Raw genomic sequence first — 27,990 nt, 5'->3', positions numbered from 1 at the left:
GTTTCAGTGTAATTTATAGACTTGCAAAACAAAAAATAACTATGAAATTTTTATATTTTAAGCCTGTTGAAAGGGATGACAAGTGCTTAAACCATTTTGCATCTATTGTTTAACACACTTAGTAGGATTATAAATAAATGATGTACATGGTGAGTGTCATTAAAGATGTTTGTGGATGGTGCTCAATAAGTTTCATATGGATACATATGGTGAATGGGAAGTACAGTGTCAAAGCATTCTATTCCTACTCAATAAAATATGTACCTTGCCACTAGTGTTTCCTTAAGGTAGGATGAACGTAGCAATGATTTTTGAAGAACTACATTCCCCTTTTGCAAGAAGCTTGGAAATTTATATAAGAATATCCTTTAAAATTCTTAGGAATTGATCCTCTATAACCTATTTTTGAAGCTAAAACTCCCATAACCTTGAGTGTGGTGGAGAGATTGGAGATGGAACCAAGAGAAGGGTATGGATGTGGTGGAGAGATTGGAGATGGAACCAAAGGAAAGGTTTGTGAAGTATAGGCCTATGCGTGGATATAAGTGGTTGTTGAAGAAAACTATTATGGAGGCCAAAGTCAACAAAGTTTGGGGAAAATAAGTGTAAGGAGAACATAGTTGCATTGTTTATTCAATTTAATGTTCTTAAATTGTAAGCATAAATTATCGACCAGGGTAGGTAAACTAATGAAGCACAAGTGCACTGTATGTGCTAGAAGTTATTTATGTTGTTAAGGAATTTATGTTATATTTAAAGTCTAAATCTAGAATTAGTATGGAAATGGTCTTACTGTCTGTATTAGAGTATTGTCCCTAAGATCTGTTAGCTGGTTATTCTAAAATTAATCTTAATTGAACCAAGTTTTTTGAGATGGTTGAAGAGAGGTCCTGAACTCTAATCTGTTAGACTATTTTTTATTATATTTGGATTTTTATGCCTTATACACACTAAACTAACTACGAAAGTAGGGAATGATGTAAAGGAAATCTACTTTATTGAGTTGGAAAATGGATGATGCTTGAATTCAGTTGCTAAGGAAAACACTGTCACTCTTTAACTTTTGCAGCTTCACTGAATAAAAAAGTAAAACAAGTGAAATTGATAAGCTATAAAACAACCAAACTGTGAAATGAGATGACTGAATTATACTAGGTAGAAAGCAAATTAAATGATCAACTTATGCTAGGTAGAAAGAAAATGAAATTGTTGATGCATATGCCAATTTAATTGCGAATTCCATTAGACTGCATCCTAAAACATAAACCAGAGCATCCATATTTTAACTCTAATAAACCAAACAAAATCTATTTGCAAAGAGTCAAAGAACTGATATGCACGTAGGGGCCCTCCACGAGACAATCATCAACTCTAATCAATGCAACATGAAAAGTATGAACCAAAGTCTATTAATTAGAAATAGTTTTAACAGGATATTCTCAAAATTACATAGAACGACATGCACCCAAAACACAGAGCGGCCATTGTTGTCAGGCCAGACAGTAACTCCATAAGGCAAAAATGATTCGTGTGTTTTATTCCACTAGATAGGTCTTCATTATATACATGAGGGAGATATTGTTCAGTTCATCTCCCAATGACTGTTCATATTTCTAATTTATCTATTTACATAAATTCACCCAATCACAAGGATTAGGTGTAAACATTCCCCCCCTTAATCTCAAGGGATGTTGGTGAGTCCAAGCATCATTCTGAATCATTCAAGCTTTTCTCTTCCAAGTGCTTTGGTGAAGATGTCTGCAATTTGCTCATTTGTGGAACAATGATGGAGATGGATTGATTTGGCCTCAACATGATGTTGAATCAGATGATATTTAGTATTGTTGTGCTTTGTCCGATGATGGAATTTTGGGTTCTTGGACAACTTTATTGCAGAGGTATTGTCAATCATGAGTGGAGTTGATTGTACTTGTTTTACCTGCAAATCTTCAAGAATTTTCCTGAGCCACACAATTTCTTTTGTTGCTTCAGCTGCTGCCACGTATTCTGCTTCTGTTGTGGAATCTGCTAGAACTGATTATTTGCATGATCTCCAAGAGAGAGCTCCTGATCCAAGACTCATAGCATATCTTGAAGTTGATACCCCAGTTTCTTTGTCTCCATCGAAGTCTAAATCAGAGTATCGAATCAAGCTGAAGTCGTCCACCTGTGTATACTTGATTCCAAAATCTTGAGTTCCCTTCAAGTACCTTAGAACTCTTTTTGCAGCTGACCAATGTCCCTCACAAGGCTTTTGCATAAACATGGAGAGAATTCCAATAGCAAACGAAATGTCTGGTCTGGTAGTAGTTAGGTATTTGATACTTCCTACAAGCTGTCTGTTGGAAATGATACTGAGAGGGGGGGTGAATCAGTATTATCAGATCAATAAAACTTTTTCAATACTCAGAAACATATACGCTACTTCAGTTAAGTGAACCAGCGTGTACACGCTACTGTGTCTAAAGCAACCAGTGTATAACCAGAAATCTTATGATTCAGTTAGTTTATCTTCAGTAAATGCATCATGACATTATTAACCATATTAGAAGTAAACAGGTGCAGTATAACAGAATAGATCATCACACAAAAGCCACACACATGAACACCATGATATAAGGTGGAAACCCAATGTGGGTGAAAACCACCTGCTCCAAGTCGTCTCTATCTTTCTTTAATAAGAAACTTCATTTTACAATCTTTTGTACTGGTGCGGTCTTATACCAGTACACATGCTACAACCTGCAGAAGGCTACAACCTTCTCTCGTTCTCCAAACTCTCCTGGAAGGGAGCTCCAACCCCCTTTGCTCTTGTACTAGCTAAGATACTAGTACGTAGGTGCTGGCCTACAATCTTCTTTCCTTCAAGTACCACTTTTCATCAATTTTCAGACTGGATACTCCTGAAGCACAACATTTCAATCTGAAGACCACGACTCATTCACTTTGCATAGCAAATCATAGAAGCACAAAACAACCAATACTAGCATCATCAAACTTTGAATCACTGAACCACTGAAACCCTGTCAACGCCCAGTCACCAGAACACAGAGCAGACTACAGAACCCTGCAATAACAGACAGACCCAACTGCAACCCAAAAATTAAGCTTCAAAGATATACGCTACTTCAATGAAACAAACCCACGTATACACGCGCTTTTACCGAAGCCAACCTGCGTACAGATCTAAAAATAATTTCTCATAACTTGCAGCTGTACCAGTCATCAGTCATACTCAGAACATAACATTGCGTTAGTATGCAGATCTAAAAATATGCGTAATCAACCATATACCGATAGTTCATTTCAAACAATTTGATCCCGATCTATCCTTCCATCAACCGATGTGATCTCTCCTTAGCTCAGATCAAGAAATGTATCATCAACCCAGAACCTGCATACTAGATCTCTTTCTTCATTAGATATTCAAGACTTTTTCAATACAATAGCCTAATGATCTTCTTCTCCTTATATAGCATTAGGCCCTCCTCAATACCACGGGCCAAAACCATAGTAATACAATACCATCAACTTCAAAACTCGGGATCAACACGACTGTTGAGATACCTTGGTCCAAAAACATAGGCTCAAGTACCGAGGACTAACTACCATGGACCAAAGGGAAGCTTCTCGACATGTACGCTCTTTTCTGTTCATGAAACTGCGTGTATACGCGACTTCGTATATAGCAAGCCTGCGTATCCGCGACTTAGTATATAGCGTACCAGCGTGTATACGCATCTTGGGCTTAATGAACCTGTGTATATGAAATTTCTCTTCATTCTTGTAGTCTGGACTGAGATCTGTCATCAAAGAGAGTTGCCATCAAGGACAACACCTGTACCGTAGCACCACACCTGTGCCAAAATGCCAACAATCTCCCCCTTTGGACTTGATGGCAACCCCAAGATCCTTAGAATCATTCTCCCCCTTTGTCATCAAGGGCAAAGGGCTGTGCTCCCCCTGTGAATGTGCTGATATCTCTGCTCTGCTGTGCTGAACATGCTCCCCCTGACTGTAGGCAAGATCTGCAAAAGATGTTCTTCAAAAAGAACCAAGACTTATACATCATAAAGGACCTTCATATCACCAAAAGACTCAATACATACATCCATACTCCCGACCAAGAGGGGATACATCAGAAATTTACATATAACAACCAATTACATTACATCATTCATCCCAGGCATAGTGGGGAAACCAACATAGGCCGTTACATGACCTTGACACCATAGAAGAGATATCACAAAAGAGATACATGACATAGAGACAAAAGAACTAGACCAAGACTTATGAAAGTCACCAGCAGCATCTGATAATCATCTTTTTAGATCAGCAACCAAGATTTCCTTCTATGCTCCTTCTTCAACAATAGTTGTGAACTAGGACCAAAAGCATCTGAATGCCAACAATGCTTTTTAAGCTGCTCCCCCTGAAACTGTGCCTGAAGGACTCTGTCATACCCATCTCAGACCTTCTCCAATCAGAATCTGCCCTTGCTGTTCAGAACTCCATATACGCGACTTCACCTGCATAAATCAGTGTATGTACGCGGATATCCCTTATACAACACGCGTACACCAACTTTTCTTTAGAACAGACAAACTTCAACAGCAGGGTGAAGCATCAACTACTCCCAGCTTCTGTCTGAGATATTCAAAAGTCTCCCTGGGCAGTGGTTTTGTGAGAATATCAGCAACTTGTTCTTTAGAAGGAACATACTCCAACTTGACCTTTTGTTCAAGCACTTGTTCCCGGAGGAAGTGATACTTGATTGGTATGTTCTTGGTCTTTGAATGCATGGCTGGATTCTTTGAAATGCTTATTGCACTTGTATTATCACATAAGATAGAGACAGGTGGAGTGCAAGTGATTTGAAAATCCTGCAAGGTCTGCATCATCCAAAGAAGTTGTGTGCAACAAGATGCCGCAGCCACATATTCTGCTTCAGCTGTAGATAAAGCAATCAAACTCTATTTCTTGCTAAACCAAGATACTAATCTGGAACCCATGAAGAATGCACCCCCACTTGTGCTTTTCCTGTCATCCACACTTCCGGCCCAATCTGCATCTGTGTAAGCATGAAGAGTGAGATTTGTATCTCTAGGATACCATAGGCCATAGTTTTGAGTCCCTTGAAGATACTTGAAGATTCTTTTGACTGCCTAAAGATGAGTTTCCTTTGGGTTGGCCTGAAATCTTCCAACAATTCCTACTGCATGCATAATGTCTGGTCGGGTACCTGTCAAATAAAGCAAACTCCCAATCATGGATCTATAAGTTGGTTGATGAACTGCTGCTGATTCATCATTTGTACTGAGGCTGCATCCTGTAACCATGGGGGTACATACTGGCTTTGAATCTTCCATGCCATACTTCTTCAAGATCTGCTTGAGGTACTTGGTTTGAGACAAGAAAATACCTCCTTCATTTTGTTGGATTTGCAATCCAAGAAAGTATGTCAATTCTCCAAGTAATGACATTTCAAATTCTTTCTGCATAACCAAGGCAAAGTTTTGACTCATAGCCTCTTCATTGCTGCCAAAGATAATATCATCTACATACACAACATGTATTAGCAATTTGTTATTTTCAACTTTCATATAGAGATTGCTATCTGTTGATCCTTTTGAAAAGCCTTGTTGGTGAAGATATTTGTCCAACCGATAGTACCAAGCCTTTGGAGCTTGTTTGAGACCATAGAGAGCCTTTTTCAATCTACATACAAGGTTTGGATCATTCCCAAGAATGAAACCATCTGGCTGCTCAATGTATACTTCTTCTTCTAAGTCTCCATTCAGAGAGGCTGATTTCACGTCCATTTGAAATACCTTGAAGTTTTGAAAACTTGAGAGAGCAAGGAACATTCGGATGGCCTCAAGTCTTGCAACAGGAGAAAAGGTCTCTTCAAAATCTATTCCTTCTTGCTATACATACCCTTTACAAACAAGTCTAGCCTTGTTTCTAATTACTTCTCCATTTTCATTCAATTTATTTTTGAAGACCCATTTTGTCCCTATGACATTCTTATCTTTTGGTCTAGGAACCAATTCCGAAGTGTTGTTCTTTTCGATCTGCTCAAGTTCTTCATCCATTGCTTTGACCCAACATTCATCTTTGCATGCCTCTTTCACATTTTGTGGTTCAGTGGAAGAGAGTAATGCCAAATAGCTTGAAGCTTCTGCAATTGTTCTTCTTGTTTGTACTCCTGCTTCTTTCAATCCCACAATCTGAGATCCTGGATGATTCTTCTGGACATATCTGGATGGAGTCTTCTCTTCTATTCTTGTCTACTCCTCTGGTTCTTCTTGAGGTTCTTCTTCTTCTTGAGGTTCTTCTTCATCATTCTGTCTTTGAGGGTAGCCTTCATCTTCTTCGATGTCTTCATGATGAACTTGCCTAGGAATGTATCCCTTCTCATCAACCACAACATCAATGTTGTCAACAATTCTGCCAAGTCTTTTATTGTAGCACTTGTATGCTTTGCTATGTGGAGAATAACCAAGAAGAATGCCTTCGTCTGCTCTTGGTTCAAGTTTGCCAAGTTGCTCATCAGTATTCTTAATATAACATTTGCTCCCAAAGATTTTGAAGTGCTTCACCGAAGGAGTCTTACCACACCAAAGCTCATGAGGAGTTTGAGTGCTATTTACTCAGACATTTGTTTTGTTGAGAATAATAACCGCAGCATGTGCAGCTTCGCCCCAGAAAGTTGCGGGAGTACCTGATTCATCAAGCATAGCACGAGCCATTTGTTGGATTGTTCTGTTCATTCTTTCCACCACTCCATTTTGCTGAGGAGTTCTAGCTGTAGAGAATTCTCTTCGTATCCCATGTTCTTCACAGAAATCGAAAAATTCATTTGAGGTAAACTCCCCACCTCTGTCAGATCTGAGGCACTTAATCTTGTGTCCTGATTCATTTTCAGCCAAGGCTTTGAAGGATTTGAATTTTTCGAATGCTTCATCTTTGTGCTTCATAAGTCCTAACCAGATAAACCTGGAGAAATCGTCAATGAATAATATCAAATATTCTTCTCCTCGAGGTATTCTTTTTCTGAACGGACCACATGTATCTGTATGTACTAGCTCAAGAGGCATGCTAGCTGATCCTTCCTTCTCCGGAAAATTAGTTCTGGTTTGCTTTCCAAACTGACATGATTTCCATATGGTGTTGTCTGGAATTTTGATATCTGGAAGATCACGAACTGCCTGATATTTGCATGCTTTCCTTATTTGTGGAAAGCTTAGATGCCCCAACCTCCAATGCCATAGCCAGTGTTCATCATTCTTGCTCAAATAACATTGTTCTTGTCTTTCTTCAAATATGTATAGATTATTTGGAGTCCTTCTTCCTTTGATCATTGTTTCACCTGTATCAAGATCACGAACACAACATCCATTTGATCTAAATATTACCTCTGTTCCTTGATCGCACATCTGACTGACACTCAGAAGATTATGCTTCAATCCATCAACATACAGAACATTTCCAGCTTTGACCTTCTCTTTCAACGGAGCAACGCCTTTTCCGTTTATGGCTGCAAAGATATCATTTCCAAAAGAAACTTTCTTTCCCTTTTCTAATGCGGTATATGATTCAAGTTTTTCTTTGTCCCCTGTCATATGCTTCGAACATCCGCTGTCAATGTACCATAGACTTTCTTGACCTTCTGCATAAAAGGCTATCCCACATCTTTCTGGTTGTGGTTCCTTTATTCTCCATGTTCTGACATTTGAGGTTTGTTCCTTCTGAGTTGTCTTCCAGAACCTGCTCCTGCATTCAGAGTCTTCATGACCAAAGTTATTACAAATAGAGCATTCAACTTCATTTTCAAGAACCGAAAAGTTGTTATAAGTCCTTTTCATGGTTCTAGTCATACTTCTTTGCTTTTGAGCTTCTCTAGTCATGATTGTCTTGTAGGCAACACATTGAGCTGCTTTGTGACTGAAGTTATGGCAAGAAAAGCATTGGCCATTAAAGAAATTTCTCCGATAATTAGATCTATCATCCAACCGATTGTAGCTTCTATTGACATCCATTCTTGGGGCAAATTGGGAAGATTTTACCTGTGGCTGATTGTAGCTTCTGTTTGTCCTTAAGGCCGCTTGTCCCCAAACTTCTTGATAGTCTTTATTTGTTCTTGAGGTAAACTGTCCCTGATTCACCTGATGACTTTTATTTGGTCTTTGTTCACTCCTCCTTGCTGCATCAAGATAACTTTTAGAGGTAGAAGCTTGAGATGTTTCTCCATTATATCCCAGACCTATCTTGATCAGAGGAGAACGCTGCACATTGATAATCTCATCCAAGGTTTCAGATCCTTTAACAAATTTAAGATTAATTGCTTTTGTTTTCTCAATCTCCTTTCTAAGACAAACACTCTCACATTCCAATTTTTCAAGATGTTTTTCATTTTCTGCCAGTTGACATTGTAGAGAATCAATAATAGCATTTTTCTCTTCTAAGCAAACTTTGAGATTATTCATTTCTTCATAAAAGCCTTCTACATCTATAGCATCCATGTAGTCATCATCTTCAAAAGCCATTAAAAGTTTATATCTATAACCTTGTTCATCTTCGTCACTATTTGAAAGACCATCACTATCTTCATGAGTGTAATAGATTTTCTTCTTTTCATTCTGTTTCTTGTTCCATTTAACAGGTTCCTTTCCCTTGTCATTCTTATCTTTGTGAGGACATTTGGCAGCATAATGACCTACTCTTCCACAAGCAAAGCATTTAAAAGGTAACTTACCTCTTAACCTTCCAAAACCCCTTTGAAGATTTCTGACAAAATTTGATTCTTCTTCTTCATCTTCTGGCACGTGACTTGCTTCATAATAATCTTCTTTGCCTGAAGCCTTGAAAGCAGCTTCTCTTCTGTCTGATGGACCTCCTTTTCTCATTTCATAAGCAGTTAGAATTCCGTGAAGCTGAGACATAGTAAGAATTCGTAGATTTTCTTTTTCTTCTATTGCAGACACTTTAGATTCAAATTTGGGGGATAATGATCTTAGAACCTTTTCAACCACAATAGCCTCTTTTATTTCTTCACCCAAGTTTTTCATGCAATTAACAATCTCATCTACCCTAAGGAAATAGTTAGCCACACTTTCATCATTATACATTCTGACAGTCTCATACTTAATCCTGAGAGTTTGAAGTTTAGCACGCTTTACTTGTTCGTCTCCTTCATAGCTCGTGACAATTTTGTCCCATATTTCTTTTGCGGATTTATAGTGCATTACCTTCATGAATTCCGATTGGGATATACATCCTAATAGGGTACTGACTGCTTTCGCATTTGTTTCATACTTCTTTTTCTCGGCTGCATCTGTAGGAGTAGCTGAAGGAAAAGTGTAGCCTGCCTCTACGATGTCCCAAACTTCTGTACCAAGAGATTGAAGATAGGCAGTAACTCTTACCTTCCAATAATTGAAGTTTGTCCCATCAAAAACTGGTGGCCTGATTGATGCTTCTCTCTCGTAGTTGCTCATGATGAACGATCTACCTTCAAGCGATCAAGCTTCTCTGAAGGACCTGCTCTGATACCAATTGTTGGAAATAATACTGAGAGGGGGGGTGAATCAGTATTATCAGATCAATAAAACTTTTTCAATACTCAGAAACATATACGCTACTTCAGTTAAGTGAACCAGCGTGTACACGCTACTGTGTCTAAAGCAACCAGCGTATAACCACGAATCTTATGACTCAGTTAGTTTATCTTCAGTAAATGCATCATGACATTATTAACCATATTAGAAGTAAACAGGTGCAGTATAACAGAACAGATCATCACACAAAATCCACACACATGAACACCATGATATAAGGTGGAAACCCAATGTGGGTGAAAACCACCTGCTGCAAGTCGTCTCTATCTTTCTTTAATAAGAAACTTCATTTTACAATCTTTTGTACTGGTGCAGTCTTATACCAGTACGCAGGCTACAACCTACAGAAGGCTACAACCTTCTCTCGTTCTCCAAACTCTCCTGGAAGGGAGCTCCAACCCCCTTTGCTCTTGTACTAGCTAAGATACTAGTACATAGGTGCTGGCCTACAATCTTCTTTCCTTCAGGTACCACTTTTCATCAATTTTCAGACTGGATACTCCTGAAGCACAACATTTCAATCTGAAGACCACGATTCATTCACTTTTCATAGCAAATCATAGAAGCACAAAACAACCAATACTATCATCATCAAACTTTGAATCACTGAACCACTGAAACCCTGTCAACACCCAGTCACCAGAACACAGAGCAGACTACAGAACCCTGCAATAACAGACAGACCCAACTGCAACCCAAAAATTAAGCTTCAAAAGATATACGCTACTTCAATGAAACAAACCCGCGTATACACACACTTTTACCGAAGCCAACCTGCGTACATATCTAAAAATAATTTCTCATAACTTGCAGCTGTACCAGTCATCAGTCATACTCAGAACATAACATTGCGTCAGTATGCAGATCTAAAAATATGCGTAATCAACCATATACCGATAGTTCATTTCAAACAATTTGATCCCGATCTATCCTTCCATCAACCGATGTGATCTCTCCTTAGCTCAGATCAAGCAATGTATCATCAACCCAGAACCTGCATACTAGATCTCTTTCTTCATTAGATATTCAAGACTTTTTCAATACATTAGCCTAATTATCTTCTTCTCCTTATATAGCATTAGGCCCTCCTCAATACCACGGGCCAAAACCATAGTAATACAATACCATCAACTTCAAAACTCGGGATCAACACGACTATCGAGATACCTTGGTCCAAAAACATAGGCTCAAGTACCGAGGACTAACTACCACAGACCAGAGGGAAGCTTCTCGACATGTACGCTCTTTTCTGTTCATGAAACTGCGTGTATACGCGACTTCGTATATAGCAAGCCTGCGTATCCGCGACTTAGTATATAGCGTACCAGCATGTATACGCATCTTGGGCTTAATGAACCGGCGTATATGAAATTTCTCTTCATTCTTGTAGTCTGGACTGAGATCTGTCATCAAAGAGAGTTGCCATCAAGGACAACACCTGTACCGTAGCGCCACACCTGTGCAAAAATGCCAACAGTGTCTATACTTTGTTGCATCCTCAAATTCTTTTCGTTCAATAGATGTGAGATTTAAATTTTGTTCCATTGAAGTAGTAAGAGGATTTCACTCTGTCATTCCAAACCTGTTCGACAAATCTCCAATGTATTTCTTTTGAGAAAGAAATATGGACTTTGAATGTTGGGTTACTTCAATGCCAAGATAGCAAGGACCATAGCCCAAATTAGTCATTTCAAAACTTTTCCCCAATTCCTTCTTTATGTATGCAATGTAGCTTTCATTGTTCCCTGTCATCAAAAGATCATCTACATATACCGCAAGATATAAAACTATTTTTCCAACTTTCTTGACAAATAAAGTTGCATCATCAACTTCAAAATGTTTGAAATTGAGTTACAGAAGATGCTCAGTTAGTATTTCATACCAGGCTCGCGGTGCTTGTTTGAGGCCATACAGGTACTTCACAAGTTTGCATACTTTATGCTCATGTCCTTTCATAGCAAATCCTTCAGGCTGGGACATAAAAACATTCTCTTTTAGATATCCATTCAAGAAAGCAATTTTTACATCCATTTGATGGACTTTCCAACCATTCTGAGCTACTAGTGCAAAGAGTGTCTAGATGGTAGCCCATTTTTCTATGGGGGAAAAAGTATCCTCATAATCAACCCCTTCCTTCTGTACAAAACCTTTTGCCACAAGCCTAGCTTTGTGCTTGTCAAGTGAGCCATCAGCTTTATACTTGTTCTTGTAGACCCACTTGCAGCCAATTGGTTTGGTTCCTAATGGATGATCAACCATCTTCCAAGTGCCATTCTTTATGAGGGCATCATACTCCTTTTGCATCGATTCTTTCCATTCATCATGAGAAGCAGCTTCTTTGAAGGAAGTTAGTTCAAAATCTGTAGACAAGTTCAATTCACAATCATAAGAAACATCCATATCAATAGGTGAATTAGAGTCATCTACATCACCTCGATTTTGCCGGTTTGAATTTCTGGTTCCTATCTTTCCAACTTCATCAGGATGAACACTTTCAAGTGTCTTTGTCAACCACTTTGGGGGACCTTTCTCAGATGGTCCAGGCTACTCCATTGATTGAGTTGGGACTGAATCAAGATTGAGTCTCCCAATTCTATCAATTACATCCCTTAAAGCATCATCCGTTGTTGGAGTTTCATGCAGGGGAGAGTGTTCTTCAGAAGAAGATTCCACATGTTGATCTAGTATATGAATCCCCCCTTCAAGATGTGGAATCTGATTATCAAATTCTTGAAATGGTTTTGCTTTTGAGTATCTATCCATGTGATCAAGTTGTCGCTCAACAACATTGTCAGTTTTGGATGATTGAAGGAAAATTACATCTCTAGATACAACAAACTTCTTATTTACTTCATCATAGAGGCGGTATGCTTTGGAGGTGTTTGAATACCCCAGGAAGATACACTTACGAATTATAGCACCAAGTTTGTTTCTATGTACCTTTGGTATCAAGGCATAACAGGTGGAACCAAAGGCCCTAAGATGCTTTACCGAAGGAACATGTCGATACCACATTTCATAAGGAGTCTTGTTTCTAATAGCATGAGATGGACATCTATTCTTTATATATGCAGCACATAGAATAGCATCAACCCAAGACATTATCTTTACATTTTTGAAGAAGATCATGGATCGTACCATATTTAAGATTGTCCTATTCATTCTTTCAGCTACACCATTCTGTTGGGGATTATAAGGCACAGTTGTTTGATGTTTGATCCCATGTTGGCGAAGATAATTTTCAAATTCATTTGATGTGTATTCTTTTCCATTATCAGTGTGAATAGACCCAATATGAGATTGTCCATCATTTTCAGTCCATTTATGAAAATTCTTGAATGTTTGAAAAGCATCAGATTTGTTCTTCAATAAATAAACCCAACACATTCTGGTGTAGTCATCAATAAATGTCATGATATATTTATTTCCATTTGCAGAAGGAACAGGCATTGGACCACATAAATCTGAATGAATGAGTTCAATTTTTCTATGTTCTCTTGAATGTGAATCATGAAAAGACTATTTTCTATGCTTTCCTAGAATGCAAGCATCACATTGCTTAAGTTTCCTAGGAATTGTAGGCAAACCAGTAACACCATTTTTCTTCAATAAGCGGAGACTTTCATAGTTCAAATTTCGAAATCTAGCATGTCATAATAAAATTGATGGGAGTGTACCTTCTTCATGATGAGAATTATATGAGAAATGTTGTGCATGAGCAGAGGTTCCTTGTAGCTTGAGAAACCTTTCTTCTTATATTCCCCTCATGACAAGTGAGTGGTCAGATGCTTTTCTTACCTCAAGATTGCCATCAAACATATGAATGGAGTGACCTTGATAACGGATTTGGACCAAGGACAACAAGTTTCTCTTGAGCTATGGGAGATATAGAACATGATGCAGAAGAAAGTATGGAAGACCAGGCAGTTTAAGCCTAATTGTGCCAAGCTCTGATGGCTTGATTATTGATTGATCTGCAAAGTATACTGCTCCATCAACATTGTCAGTGAAATCCTCAAAAAAATATTTTCTATGAGTCATGTGGCAGGTTGCTTCTGTATCAAGCAACCAATCATTTTTTCAAGAAGCAAGTGAAGCATTAAATAAATATTCATTTACTCCAATGTTACATTGTGCCACAACATAGTGAGCAGATTCAGGTGCTTTACCTTTGTCTGTATCATCGGTTTTACCTTTCTATTGGTTTCTTTTCTGCTCAATTTTGTCCCATGGTATCTTGCATGTAGAGGCATCATGTGATCCATTTCTTTTGCAGCATATGCAGTGCAAATTTGCCTTTTCTCCTTGAGAATGTCTACCCCCTGTGCCTCTGAAATATCTTCCTCTTCCTCTTCGAACACCTCTTCCTCTTGTAGAATCTTGAGCAAGATGCTTTTCTTTATGAGCAAGGCACACAACCTCTTCAGAAGATTCAAAGGCTGTATTCTTTCCAAAATCTTTCTCTCTTTCAGCAAAATTTTTCGCAAGAGAGTCAAAGGTTATATCTTTGAGATTTCCATTTGCTTGCAATGACTCAAGATAATTGGAGTAAGTAGGATAAAGTGCCTTGAGAAAATCAATAAGAGGAATATCCAATTCAACCTTAGCGGATTTGATATCATGAATTATAGACCTTACTTTAGATGCAAGAGCAAGAGGATCATTATTTTGCAGTTCAAGAGTGAAGAGTTTAATCATGAGTTGAACAACTTCAAGTGCAGAATGTGAGTCATAGAGTTCTTTCACCATTTGTAAGGCTTCAAAGGCAGTTGAATATGACGAAATATGGCGACTGACCTCTTCATTTACAGATGCTGCGATTAATGCATAAGCTTTGTTGTTCTTGTTTTCCCAAATGATGAGCTCTTTGTTTGAGGTAGTCTGTACTGGTTCATTGTCTCCATCTTCGACACACACTCCTTTCCACAATTCATTGAAAATGAGGTTGTGTTTTATCATCCGGGACCATTTAGGATAGTTCTCCTTGCTAGTGAGAACTATTCCCACCATGGATATGATTGAATGCACTCTGTAAAAAAAAATACTTCTGCCAATATACTGTAAAATTTTACTTCTAGTGGTAATTTTTTTTTTTTTTGATAGCAAAATAGTTGTAATATTTATCAGAACTTCAAGAAGCACAATACTACAAAAGGAGTTGCTACGAGATCTTTACAAAATGATTCAACTAGAGCAAACCATACGCCTTAATTTTCAAAGCCAGTGCAACATAGTATTAGAAGTTTATGATCCCCAAACAAAAAATTCTGCCACCAGTAGTTTCTAAACAAATACTTAGCTATAATAAAATGAAACACCAGTCAGAGTTTATTAATCTCGGTGAAAGCCGCAGAAAGTATTTCCACACTGACATTTGAAGCTGGTCAGACCGACTCGTTTCCTGCAGGAGAAGCACTGGTTAGGAGTTCATCCGCTACTGGTTAGGAGTTCAATGGAGCAGCGTATATCTCACTTCTTCATACCAGCGTATATCTCACTTCTGAATGTGGACGGATTCCACAAGTAGCAGCAGATACCATGAAGGAAACACCCCGTGCATGCATGAAAGGATTTAAAGAGTCCACGGCTTCAATCACACTCTCATTAATTATCTCCGACTATGAATGGCCCTTCTTCCTCAAGATCTCAATCTGTGGAGATCTCTGTTAATGGGTGAGCCTGCATCAATAGTCACAATAGAATAGTTAAAATATAATCAAATTGAGGGGCCTATTTTCTTGACCCAAGCCGTGCTCTAAAAAAAACGGGAGCGTATACATTCAACATGCATGAAACATCATAAATCGAACAACGTATACATTCAACAACTTGCTCTGAGAACACACTTGCAAACCTGAGATTTCTACGGTACAGGTTATCACAATGTTCAATAGCAGATTTTCACAAGAGTTACCAATGCGGAGGCTTTCAAAACCATTCCCCAGATGCGCGCCTTCTTCAGCCCAGTTCATCTACTATTGTGGTTAAACTACACGCATACGAAAACAAGGGAACAGGATTTGTGATAACTTTTTGGCTAATGTTGGATGCGCACCAACAACCACGCGGGTCTAACCATCGGTTTGAGGGAACAGTCACGGGTCTGACCACTGGTTATGGGGGAATAGTCATAACATTTATGGATAGTCCAAAGAGTTGGAGAGTGCAGGCAGTGTAGCAAACAAGCGTATAGGCACTGAATTATATGGAGAGCAGAGGAGTAGACTAGGGAGTTACAAAGGACATAAAGGCTAAAAAAAGGAGCTGGCTCTGATATCATGTCAGGCCAGGCAATAACTCCATAAGGCAAAAATGATTCGTGTGTTTCATTCCACCGGGTAGGTCTTCATTATATACATGAGGGAGAGACTGTTCAATTCATCTCCCGATGACTGTTCATATTTCTAATTTATCTATTTACATAAATTCACCCAATCACAAGGATTAGGCGTCAACATTCTCAAATAACAACATGAGAATTTTAAGCCTAAGTATATTCATTACAATCCCTATCAAACCAGATTATATAGTTTAATCATAGATTTGCTATTTGGAAAAGCAAATCGATAATCTTTCGTGAAATTCGAACTCTATTCTGACATATTATTTTGCAGTTGACTTTGAGGTTGACCATATTGTAGTGTGATTATCTTCAAGGATTGGTTCAAGAGAATAGGAAAGAATCCATGGGGGATCATTCCTCATCTATCCATATCTTATTTTGTTGAGATGGTGTTCTGGAACCCTGTTAACAATGGAGGTAGCTGCAGATCTGTGGATTAGCTGCAGAATCAAGTCAAATCCATAGCTGAATGCAAACTTTAATAAAACAATAAGGTATATGGACAAAATATGAAAAAGAGGACATGTAATTTCTTACCTTAACAAAACCTCATATTTATTTCATTTATTTATATTATAGGGATAGGAAAAAGGAGGAAAGATGAGATAAAAGGGTGTCAAGGTAAAGAATTTCTTGGACTCTACATTCCCTCACGATGGAGATTTTGTATGTCCTCATAGAACTCAAAATTGTCATTCTCCTGTATATTTTGGTTATCACATTCAGGATTCACTTTCTTCTTCTTTTTGGTATCCACTTCCATTCTTTGTTTCTTCATGAGGATATTAAAATTTGGGTTGATGATTTCTCTTTGCATTGCCCTATTTTCTTTCTTCAACTTCTTGTTCTTTTTGTACCATAGACTCAAGTGGAGAATAAGGTTGTCACTCTCAGAAATTTGAATTCCATTTTGTGCCATCAGTGTATGATTTTCATTTCTGAGGTATCTGTTTCATGTCTCCAGCTCAAAGATTTCTTGCTTTAAAACATTAGATGTTGAAGGTTCTTGTAGCTCATTAAATTGATTACTTCCTTCCCCTCAACTTTGAATTGACTCTTTAGTTGCTGACTCCTTCCTCTCTAATAACTATATTTAATCATAAAGTTCTTGTTGAATAGGATCAACACCTGGACTGTGTACTGGACTTCTTGGAGGTGAACTGAAGGGGGATGGTGACACCCTTGGTGACAGTTTTAGTGATTCTCCTGTAGAGTCTTCAAGGTTTTCAGTTTTTTCTTTTTCTTCAAGATCGATATATTCTGCAACTCCTGAGATTGCTTGTTGTACCGTGTTTAATCTTGTACTTCTTCTTAAACTTGTAGCTGGAAATCCCTCATCTTTCTTCTCTTTAGATTTTGGATTTTATTTCTGAGGAAGGGCCTTGGCTTCATATGAAATTTATGTTTTCTTGTCAGCTTTCTTTCTTCTAAGATTCCCTTTTTTCATTTTCTGTAAGATATCTACTATGGGTAATTTATCCTCTGATAATTCTTGTTGGGACTGGGGCTCATGTTCTTTTACTATTTCCATTTTTCTCTTCCTTCCCCTGAGGATTCTACTACCACTAGGTTGTCCAGGGTTTTCTCTTCAAAATGATTTCTTACTAGAAAATTTTCCCAATTGTCACCTATACTTTGAAGGTGAAACTCACTCAATATTTTTATCAATCCATGATGGTATATTATATTGTCTATGAACTAAATTTTCTTTTGAACATTCATTGAAATTTTCTTAAGTTTATGCAAGAGGAAATTTCAAAGATTCATTTGACGTTCCTCAAGAAAATTCATCATTAACCTAATGTGGTAGAAAAACATGCATCCAAACCGACCTTCACAAGTAATAAATTTCTAAAGTACAAGGAGAAAATTCCTCCATTTAATCTTAAGAGTTGTACTAGGAATACCTTTTCTGAAGATGGTAGTGTCCATGTTTGGATTTTTCAGGAAGACTTTCAAATCTTCCCCTTTGATTCCTCTACCTTTCAAACACTTTTCTCCACTTCTGGGTAATTTGGTAGCTTCTTCAATTAGGGACTCTGTTATGGCGAACTTGACATCTCATATTTCAACCTTCGTTCCATCAAAAGAATGTGCAAAATTATTCTTTACCTCCCTATGGAAACCATGAAATTTCTCTATGAATTGTAATCAGTGTGCTTTTTGCAACAGTTCCCTGGTCTATGGGTATCCTTCCAAGAAATTATTTCTTGTTCATTCTATTAAGACAATAACACCCATGATGGAAGATGATTTGTCTCAAGAACTGTTTACTTGATAGGGAAAAATGGCATTGGTAGGGTTTCGTTGAGTGAGGGAGAGAGATGGAGAGGCTATATGAATTTTCAGAGAAATGAGAGAACAAGTGAATTATAATGAATGCTGCAGAGATGAGTTAACCATTAGAGTGCATTCAATTTAATGATTCGGCGATTACTTTGATAGATTCAGAATAGGGACAAGAGATTATTTAAAATGGTGGATTATGATGATTTTGGCAAGCAGCTATCATTCGTGATTTGCAATGATTTCGTTTTATTTCGATAATACTATGTCCAGTAATTCATACATGCAATATATTAATCCTTATTGTAAAATTAAAGTGTTACATACCTTCCACTGATTTTCTAACCTTTATTTGTCCTTTGATATCTTTTGTAGGTACTTTCCACTTAAAAGGAGTCATTTATTCTTCAATCTGAACCATCAAGTGTTCCTATCAAGCTGGCTACAGAAATCTTATTATAGTTGCAAAAACTTGTCTGGGCTATAGAAAGTCATTAATTCTGTAGCTGAAATAATTTATTTTTTAAAGAAAGGAATACTTAGGAAAAAGGAATACATTTTTTTTTAGGAAGAAATAGTAAAGAAAAAAAATTTATGGTGCCAACAAGCGTTGATTTTCATGTTTATACATTAATTTATTTTTTTTATTTCCCAGTTTATATAGATAGATATATATATATATATATATATATATATATATATATATATATATATATATATATATATATATATAAAGAGAGAGAGAGAGAGAGAGAGAGAGAGAGAGAGAAATAAAATTTCTATGGTGGAAAAGAAAGATTCTTCTCAACCATCTTCAATTCTGAATTGTCTTGGAAAATTTTGACAAATTCTTCCTTTGTCAATGGCTTCTTATAAAGTCTAAGTCGATTTCCATTTACTGAAAGAGGAATTTTCTCTTCGTCAATATTCTTGATTCTAACTGCACCATTGTTAAAGACTTTTCAACTTCATAAGGTACAAGCCAGTGAGTTTGGCATTTTCCTTGGAAATTTTTTAATTTTGATTTGAATAGTAATGCCCAATCTCCTAGATGAAATTTACTTTCTTTAATGTACTTATCATGCCATCTAGATCTCTATTGCTGAACTAGGCTAGTCTTTTGGAGGGCTTCTTGTCTTATTTCATCAAGCTCATTGAGTTGTCTCATCCTTTGTTTTTGTTCTTCTGATAAGTCAAGATCCAACTCAATTGCTATTTTATAGGTCTGGATCTCGAAATCTATTGGAAGTAAGACCTACTTCCCATAAACAAGTTCATAGGGAGTATGTCCTGTAGTACTTCTCCATGTAGTTCTATAAGCCCACAAAGCGTCTGGAAGATTTTATGCCCAGTCATTCCTGTGTAAGTGTACAGTCTTGGAAAGAATTGCTTCAATCACCTTGTTTGTAGACTCAACTTGTCCATTAGATTATGGATGGTATGGAGTGCATTTCCGATGCTTGATTTTGTACTACTCCATAAGTTTCTGTGCTAATCTAGATGTAAACTGTGTTCCTTGATCTATTACAATTTCTCTTGGAGCACCAAAATGATTAAAAATATCCTCAAAAAGAAATGAAACTACATCATTTTCAGTCGCAAAAGGAAGTGCTTTAGCTTCTACCCATTTAGTGACATAATCAATACATACCAGAATATATCTTTTTTTCTTTGAAGGTGGATTGGTTGGACCAACAAAATCTACTGCCCATTTTTCAAATGGTTCATTGAGTACCTGCGACTCTAATGGAATTTCATTTGAAAGAGTAGGTTTTCCCATTCTCTGACAACTACCACATCTTTTAACCTACTCCTTGGTATCCTTGAACATCGAAGACCAATAATATCCTAAAAGTAGGACCTTATAAGTAGTTCTTCTGTCAAAAAAATGTCCTCCACATGGTTCATCATGGCATGATTTAAGTATTTCTGGTATCTCATCTTCTCGAACACATCTTCTGATGATGTGATCTAGTCCTATTTTGTCTAATTTTTCGTTTATCCATGAATAAGATGTGCTATTGTGAACTATCCTCCTCTTTTTGCTAAGAGACAAATGAAATGGCATTTTCCATGTAGCTAAATAGTTAGCAATATTTGCATATCAAGGTGATTTAGTAGATACTGCAAAAAGATATTCATGAGGAAATTTATCCTCCATGGGTTGATCATTATTATCATTCTGAATTCTAGATAAAAATTCACCAATTGTATTCTATTTTCCTAGTCTATCTAGAATGATGATGTTGAATTCTCGTAACAATAAGAGCCATCTGGTTATTCTTCCATTAGTGATTGGTTTAGTCATTAAGTATCTAATGGCAGAATGGTCTATGTGAATGAAAGTTTCATAGTGAGTTATATAATGTATGAATTTGTTAATGCCATGAACTACGGTTAAAAACTCCTCCTCAGTTACAGTATAATTTAACTCTGTAGGAGTTATATTTTTACTAGTATAATAGATTTCATAAGGAGTAAGGTATTTTTCCCCTAACATTGCTCCTAAGGTTGTATCTGAAGCATCATTTGATATATCGAAAGGAAATTTCCAATTAGGTTCTTTTAAGATAGGTGCTTCAGAAATTCTCTTTTTCAAAGTTTCGAAGGCAGCTTGACAATCATAATTCCAACTATATTCACAGTCCTTGGTAAGTAGTTTAAATAATGGAGATGCAATTTTTGTGAATTTTTCTATAAATATTCTATAATATCCAGTAAAACCATGAAAACTCCTAACATCTTGTTGACAGTTTGGCACTGATAATTTAGAAATGACCTCAACTTTAGATGAGTCTACCTTAATTCCATCTCCTGAAATATGGTGACCGAAAACAATTCCTTCATTAAACATCATAAAGCATTTCTCATGACTTAACGAAATATTTGTTTCTTTACATCTTATTAAAACTTTTTCTAAATTTTTAGGTGCCTCATTAAAAGAATCTCCATAAACTGTGAAATCATCCATATACAGGTCCACACAATCATGAATAAGATCAAAGAAAATTCTGAGGACTGTTCTTTGGAATGTTGCTAGAGAATTGCATAATCCAAAGGGAAGTACTCAGTAAGAATAAGTTCCCCATGGACAGGTAAATGTGGTTTTATCTTGATTGTTAGGTGCTACCTGAATCTGATTATATCCACTAAAACCGTCCAAAAATGAAAAATACTTTTTCCCTGTGAATGTGTCCAAGACTTGATCTATGAAAGGAAGTCGAAAGTGTTATTTTAATGTTGCTTTATTCAATTCCCTTTAATCGATACATACTCTCCATTTCCCATTTTTCTTTGGAACGATTACTAGGGGTGAAACCCACTGACTATCTAATATTGGATAGATGAAATTTACATTTAGCAACTTTTATAATTCCTCCTTAAGAGTCTCTTTTAGATTTGGGTTAATTCTTCGTTGTGGTTGTCCAACAGGTCTTTCATTTTTCTCAATGTAGATATGATGTATGCAAGTCATAGGATCAATTCCTCTCATATCAGTGTATTCCAATGCATAAGCAGAAGAATGTTTTTGTAAAACTTCTACCAGTTGATTCTTTTGTAATTCTTCTAAGTTTTTATTAACATTCAAAGTTTTACCTGGAAAAATTTATATTGAATAATTCCCAAATATCTCCAGAGAGAGAAATGATACATGTCTAGATGAGAAACATTCATTTCAACTATGGTCATGATATGAGGAAGATTCATTATTTTCCAATAGATTTAAAATTTGGTCCTCCTCTCTTACATGTTCAGTAGTGAAAAATGGTTGTGTATCATCATCATGATCTATCCATTCCTCATTATCTATTTCTATTGTGTTTTTTGTAGGTGGGTATAATGTAAATTTCTTTGTAGAATTTCTATTTGAGATAAACATGTCACCTGATCTTCAACCGATGAAAGCATTAGCTATAGCTAACCAAGGTCTTCCTAGGATTAATGGATGTCCTCCCAGATTATTCTTTGGTGTTAAGACCATGAAATCAACAGGATATTCCCAAGAATCTAACAATACACAAACATCTTCCAACACACCATCATGTTTAATTACAGACCTATCTACAAATTGTAATAGTGTTGGTCTGTATTGAAGGTTACGGAGAATAAGTGAATCCATAACTTGTTTACTCATTATGTTTATGGCTTCTCCTAGATCAATCAGTGTGTTCGGTATTTCAATTCCATTGATGTGAATTTTCACAATGGGGCTCCCTGGATCTAGATATTTTTGGATTCTCATTTTCCCCATCACGATGTCTGCAATTTGCCCCACTAATTGAATTATTTTTGTCTTTTCCTTTTGTTCCTGATATTTGAGTATTTAATTCCTTAATTGTTTTTGCAAAGATTGCTATTTATTTGATGGTTTGTAATAAAGGAATTTTTATACAGACATTTCTTAATTCACCCATCACATCATAATCCAACAATCTGATTTTTTTTTTCTACTCATTCATCAATTTTCAACCGCTTAGGAAAGGGTGGTTTAATGGATACCGAGGGTTGTTCTACAACATGAGCATTGATTAGAACATTTTCTGTTTGATTATTCTCTTTCTGAGGGAGAGAGGTCTCTCCTTCTTCATATTGACTTTTATGTTTCTGAAGATTTTCTCTTTCTTCCTAAATAACAAGAAGGGGTTTTATTTGTAATACTCTTCTAGACCTTAATTGGACATTATTTAGATCTAGTGGAGTTATTACATAGGTTTGAGGATTTTACCCTTCCATATTGTAAATAGGTTGTTGTGACATTTTTTTAGTAGGATTCAATAGTGCTTGAGAGGGTAATTGATTATATTTTTGTGCAAATGGTAGGGAAAGCTATGGATTTTGATTCTGAACTTGGACTTGAGGTAATTGATTGCTTTTAGGAATTTGATTAGATTGTTGTAGGAATTCTAGTGGAAAATTAGGATATGATGGAGAATATTGTTGATATTTAGCATAAGCCCCATAAGGACTTTGCCATCCTTGATTCCAAGATTGTGATTATGGATGAGCCTAAGGCTGTGAAGATGGATTCCAATTATTTTGTGAAGACTAAGAAAATTGTTATGGTATAAAGCCTTGTGATTGATTTGGTTTAGAATTCTTCCATGGTCTCTTGGGAATGAAGTAAACGGGGTCTACTTGTTATGCTATCCCTTCATCATTAAATACAGCTTTAATACCTATTAAAGAAGGACACTCCTTAGTAACATGGTTATCTGCACATATGGCACAAGTTTCTATAGTTTTAAAATCTAAATGACACTCTCTTAGGGAATGCTTCTTTTGACATCTAGGACAGAAAATGGATAATGCAACATTTTCATATTTTTTCTTATTCTTTATTTTAAGGGTGTATATCTGTTCACTTAGACTCCCTAAAATATCTATCTTGAAAGTATCAAGCAATCTTCCTAATTCTACCCTACTGATTGTCCCAGCTACAGATTTATTGATTCTTGATAAGAGAGGGTCTCTAGGACTTTTTCCAACTCGTGCTTTGCCCCTTGAGATATGTACACATCAGTCACAAATATCTACAAATGGTAATTGAGAAATATCTCCTTTTCATGTTAGCTTAAGGAGATCAATCCATTCATCTTTGATAGCTTTGAGTAGGAGGGATTTCAAAGTTTCCTCATCCAAATTATCCAATTTTTTCTCTTTTAATATTATAGACAAATCTCTCTACTATGTCTTCAAGATTTTAATCTTCCTTTTGTGTCATTTTGAAGGCTTCATCCTTAATTTTATGAGGCATACAATAATTTGTATACTTTTCTAATAAGTATTATTTCATTCATAACCATGTTCTTATAGAGTTCATCCCTAAACTCATGAACCATTTTAATTATGAATCCTTTAAGGTAGTAGGGAAAAATTTTAGTTTTTGAGAATCATGCAGATAATCATATGATCTGCATAATAATTCAAATTCTAAGAGAAATGTCTATGTGTCTTCACTACTTTTTCCATGGAAATTAGGAAGAATAGAGGGTGAAATATTTTTCATTGTGAGGGTTCTATCTTCATGAAAAATAGGAAATCCAAAAGGGTATTTATTTCCTCTACCTCTACCCGCTCTGTTTTTATCTCCACCTCCTCCTTTACGTCTATTTTTATCTCCACCTCCTCCTCTACCTCTACTTACAACTTTAGTAGATGAAGTAGGTGAAGTTCTGGATAATATTTCTGATCTTGAGGCTTCTGGAAGTCTTTGTCAACCTGCGAATGGAATTCGAGTTTCAATAGGTGGTGTGGAATTTCAAAGTCGTGGTGAAGTGAGTGGATTTATGGGAATTAGGCTTCCTCCTCGTCCTACAAATCTACCTCGAGAGTCTCTATCCCTACCCATATCATGTTTTGAATTGATGATTTTTTTTTAAACTTCTATTTGTACTTCCCCGGTAACACTGCCAAAATGTTTAGTCAATTTAATGTTCTTAAATTGTAAGCATAAATTATCAACCAGGGAAGGTAAACCGATGAAGCACAAATGCACTGTATGTGCTAGAAGTTATTTATGTCGTTAAGGTATTTATGTTATAGTTAAAGTCTAAATCTAGAATTAGTATGGAAATGATGTTACTGTCTATATTAGAGTATTGTCCCTAAGATCTGTTAGCTGGTTATTCTAAAATTAATCATAATTCAATCACGTTTTGTGGGATGGTTGAAGATAGATCCTAAACTCTAACATGTTAGACTGTTTTTTATTATATTTGGATTTTTATGCTTCAGCCACACTAAACTAACTACGAAAGCATGGAATGATGTAAATGAAATATACTTTATTGAGTTGGAAAATGAATGATGCTTGAATTCAGTTGCTAAGGAAAAGATTGTCACTCTTTAACTTTTGCAACTTCACCCAATACAAAAGTAAATCAAGAACAAAATTGATAAGTAATAAAACAACCAAACTGTGAAATAAGATGACTGAATTATACTAGGTAGAAATCAAATGAAATGATCAAATTATGCTAGGTAGAAAGCAAATGAAATTGATGATGCAGATGTCAATTTAATCACTATTTCCATTGGACTGCATCCTAAAACATAAAACATAGAATTTATAATTTAACTCTAAGAAACCAAAGAAAATCTATTTGCAATGAGTCAAAGACTTGATCTGCATGCAGGGGCCCTCCATGAGACAGTCAACAACTTTAATCAACACAACATGAAAAGTATGAACCAAAGTCTATTAATCAGAAATAGTTTTAACAGGATGTTCCCAAAATTAAATATAGCAGCACACACGCAAAACACAGAGTGACCATTGTTCTTATAACATTTTCTCAAATAACAACATGAGAATTTTAAGCCTAAGTATCTTCATTACAATCCCTATCAAGCCAAATTATATCACTTAATCATTGATTTTATATTTGGAAAAGAAAATCGATAATATTTTCTGAAATTCAGACTCTATTTTGGCATATTATTTGCAGTTGACTTTGAGGGACCGTATTCAGTGTGATTATCTTCAAGGATTGGCTCGAGAGAATAAGAAAGAATCCATGAGGGGATCATTCCTCCTCTATCCATATCTTCTTTTTCTGAGCTGATGCACTCCAACCCTATCAACAATGCAGGTAGCTGCGGATCTATGGATTAGCTATAGAATCAAGTCAATTCCATAGTTGAATGCAAATTTTAATAAAACAGTAAGGTATATGGACAAAATATGAAAAAGAGGACATTTAAGTACTTTCCTTAACAAAACTTCATATTTATTGCATTTATTTAGATGACAAGGATAAGAAAAAAGAGGAAAGATGAGCAAAAAGGGTGTCAAGGTAAACCAGTTCTTGGATTCCACATGCATGATTAAAATGTATATCAAAGTAGCATCTTGGGTCTACAAAAATTCATTTTTTTTGTCCTTTCTACATGGAGTTCTACCCATAGGGATATACTTTAAGTGTTTGGGAGTTGTACATCCCAAATGCCCATTTTCTTGAAAGATTGAAATGTCAAACCATCTATGATGATTTTCTAAATATGCTAAATTAACTTGGGAGTGGGCATATAAGTTTTTCCTTTCCTTGCTCCCTACCAAAGTTACTTACAAGGTCACTTTGTTAGGAGATTCCATCCCTCGAACTATTGATTTTGACATTGATTGGCATTATTTTAGAGTTGACATCTTAAATCATCTCTGAAAAAATATAAATGAATGTCTTTTCACTAGCACACCACATAAACTCAACAGAATATTTACTAGGCATGAAAGTTCTCTAATTTGTTTCCACGTGCCTTTGTAGATCTATGCATAGATGCTTAAAGTGGAGATGGAAGCAACTCACTTTCATATATTGTTTAAGACACTTAGTAGGAGTATAAATAAATGACGTACATGGTGAGTGTCATTAAAGATGTTTGGGGATGGTGCTAAATAAGTTTCAGATGGATACATATGGTGTATGGAAAGTATGGTCTCATAACATTCTACTACTACTTAATAAAATTTGTACCTTCCACCAGTGTTTCTTGAAGGTAGGATGAAGGTAGAAATTATTTTTGAAGAAGTTCACCCCCCATTAGGAAGAATCTTGGAAATTTGAAGAATAATTTCCTTGAAAATGTTTAGGAATTGATCCTCGATAACTTGTTTATGAAGATAAACCTCCTAGAGCCTTGATTGTGGTGGAGAGATTTGAGATCGAACCAAAAAAACAGTTTGACTGTGGTGGAGACATTGGAGATGGAACCAAAGGAAAGATTAGTGATGTATAGGCCTTCATGTGGATATAAGTGGTTGTTGAAGAAACATATTATGTAGGCCAAACTCAAGAAATTTTGGTGAAAATAAGTCTAAGAAGGACTTGGTTGCATTTTTAAAATCTATATGGAAGTAACATCTTAGGTCTACAAAAACTTGTCTTGTTTGGTCCTTTCTACATGGAGGTCTACCAATAGGGATACACATTCAGTATTTGGGAGTTGTACATCCAAAATGCCCATTTTCTTGAAATAATGAAATTTCAAACCATTTATGATGATTTTGTAAATATGGTTAATTAACTTGGGTGGGAATATAAGTTTTTCCTTTCCTTTATCCCTACCAAAATTTCCTACAAGGTTACCTTGTTAGGTGATTCCCTCCCCCTAACTATTTATTTTGACATTGATTGGAATTATTTTAGAGTTGAAATCTTATATCATCTTTGAAAAACTAGAAATGAATGTCTTTTCACCAACACACAAAACAAGCTCAACACAAGATTGGCATGAAAGTTCTTTAATATGTTTCCACATGATTTTGTAGATCATTTTGCATATGTCATTTAACAAACTCAATAGGAGTATAAATAAATGATGTACATAGTGAGTGTCATTAAAGATGTTTGTGGATGGTGCTCAATAAGTTTCAGATGGATACATATGGTGTATGGTAATTACGGTCTCATAACATTCTACTGCTACTCAACAAAATTTTTACATTGGCACCAATGTTTCCTAAGGGTAGGATGAAGGTAGCAATGATTTTGAAGAGGTTTCATATGAATTTGACCTAACCCATTAAGCTTATGGTTGATATTCTTGTCCAAGAAATGGATAATAATAGATTTGTGGCATGATGCCTCCCAAAACAAGAGATCATGGGGACATATATTCTTACCATCCCTGCACCTAGTGTACAGTAATTGTTATGTTTCCTCATTCTCAACATGGCTCATGGCAAAATATGCTCATCATAAGGTTTCTCCCCCTCCCAGCAGTTTCATCAAACTTGGATGT

The sequence above is a fragment of the Pinus tabuliformis genome, chromosome 8, assembly GCF_031772625.1.
Source record: "Pinus tabuliformis cultivar Carrire ecotype Pingquan chromosome 8, CPIR1, whole genome shotgun sequence".
Taxonomy (NCBI): Eukaryota; Viridiplantae; Streptophyta; class Pinopsida; order Pinales; family Pinaceae; genus Pinus; species Pinus tabuliformis.
The sequence above is the reverse complement of the archived record's forward strand: the minus strand, read 5'-3'. Positions refer to the sequence as shown.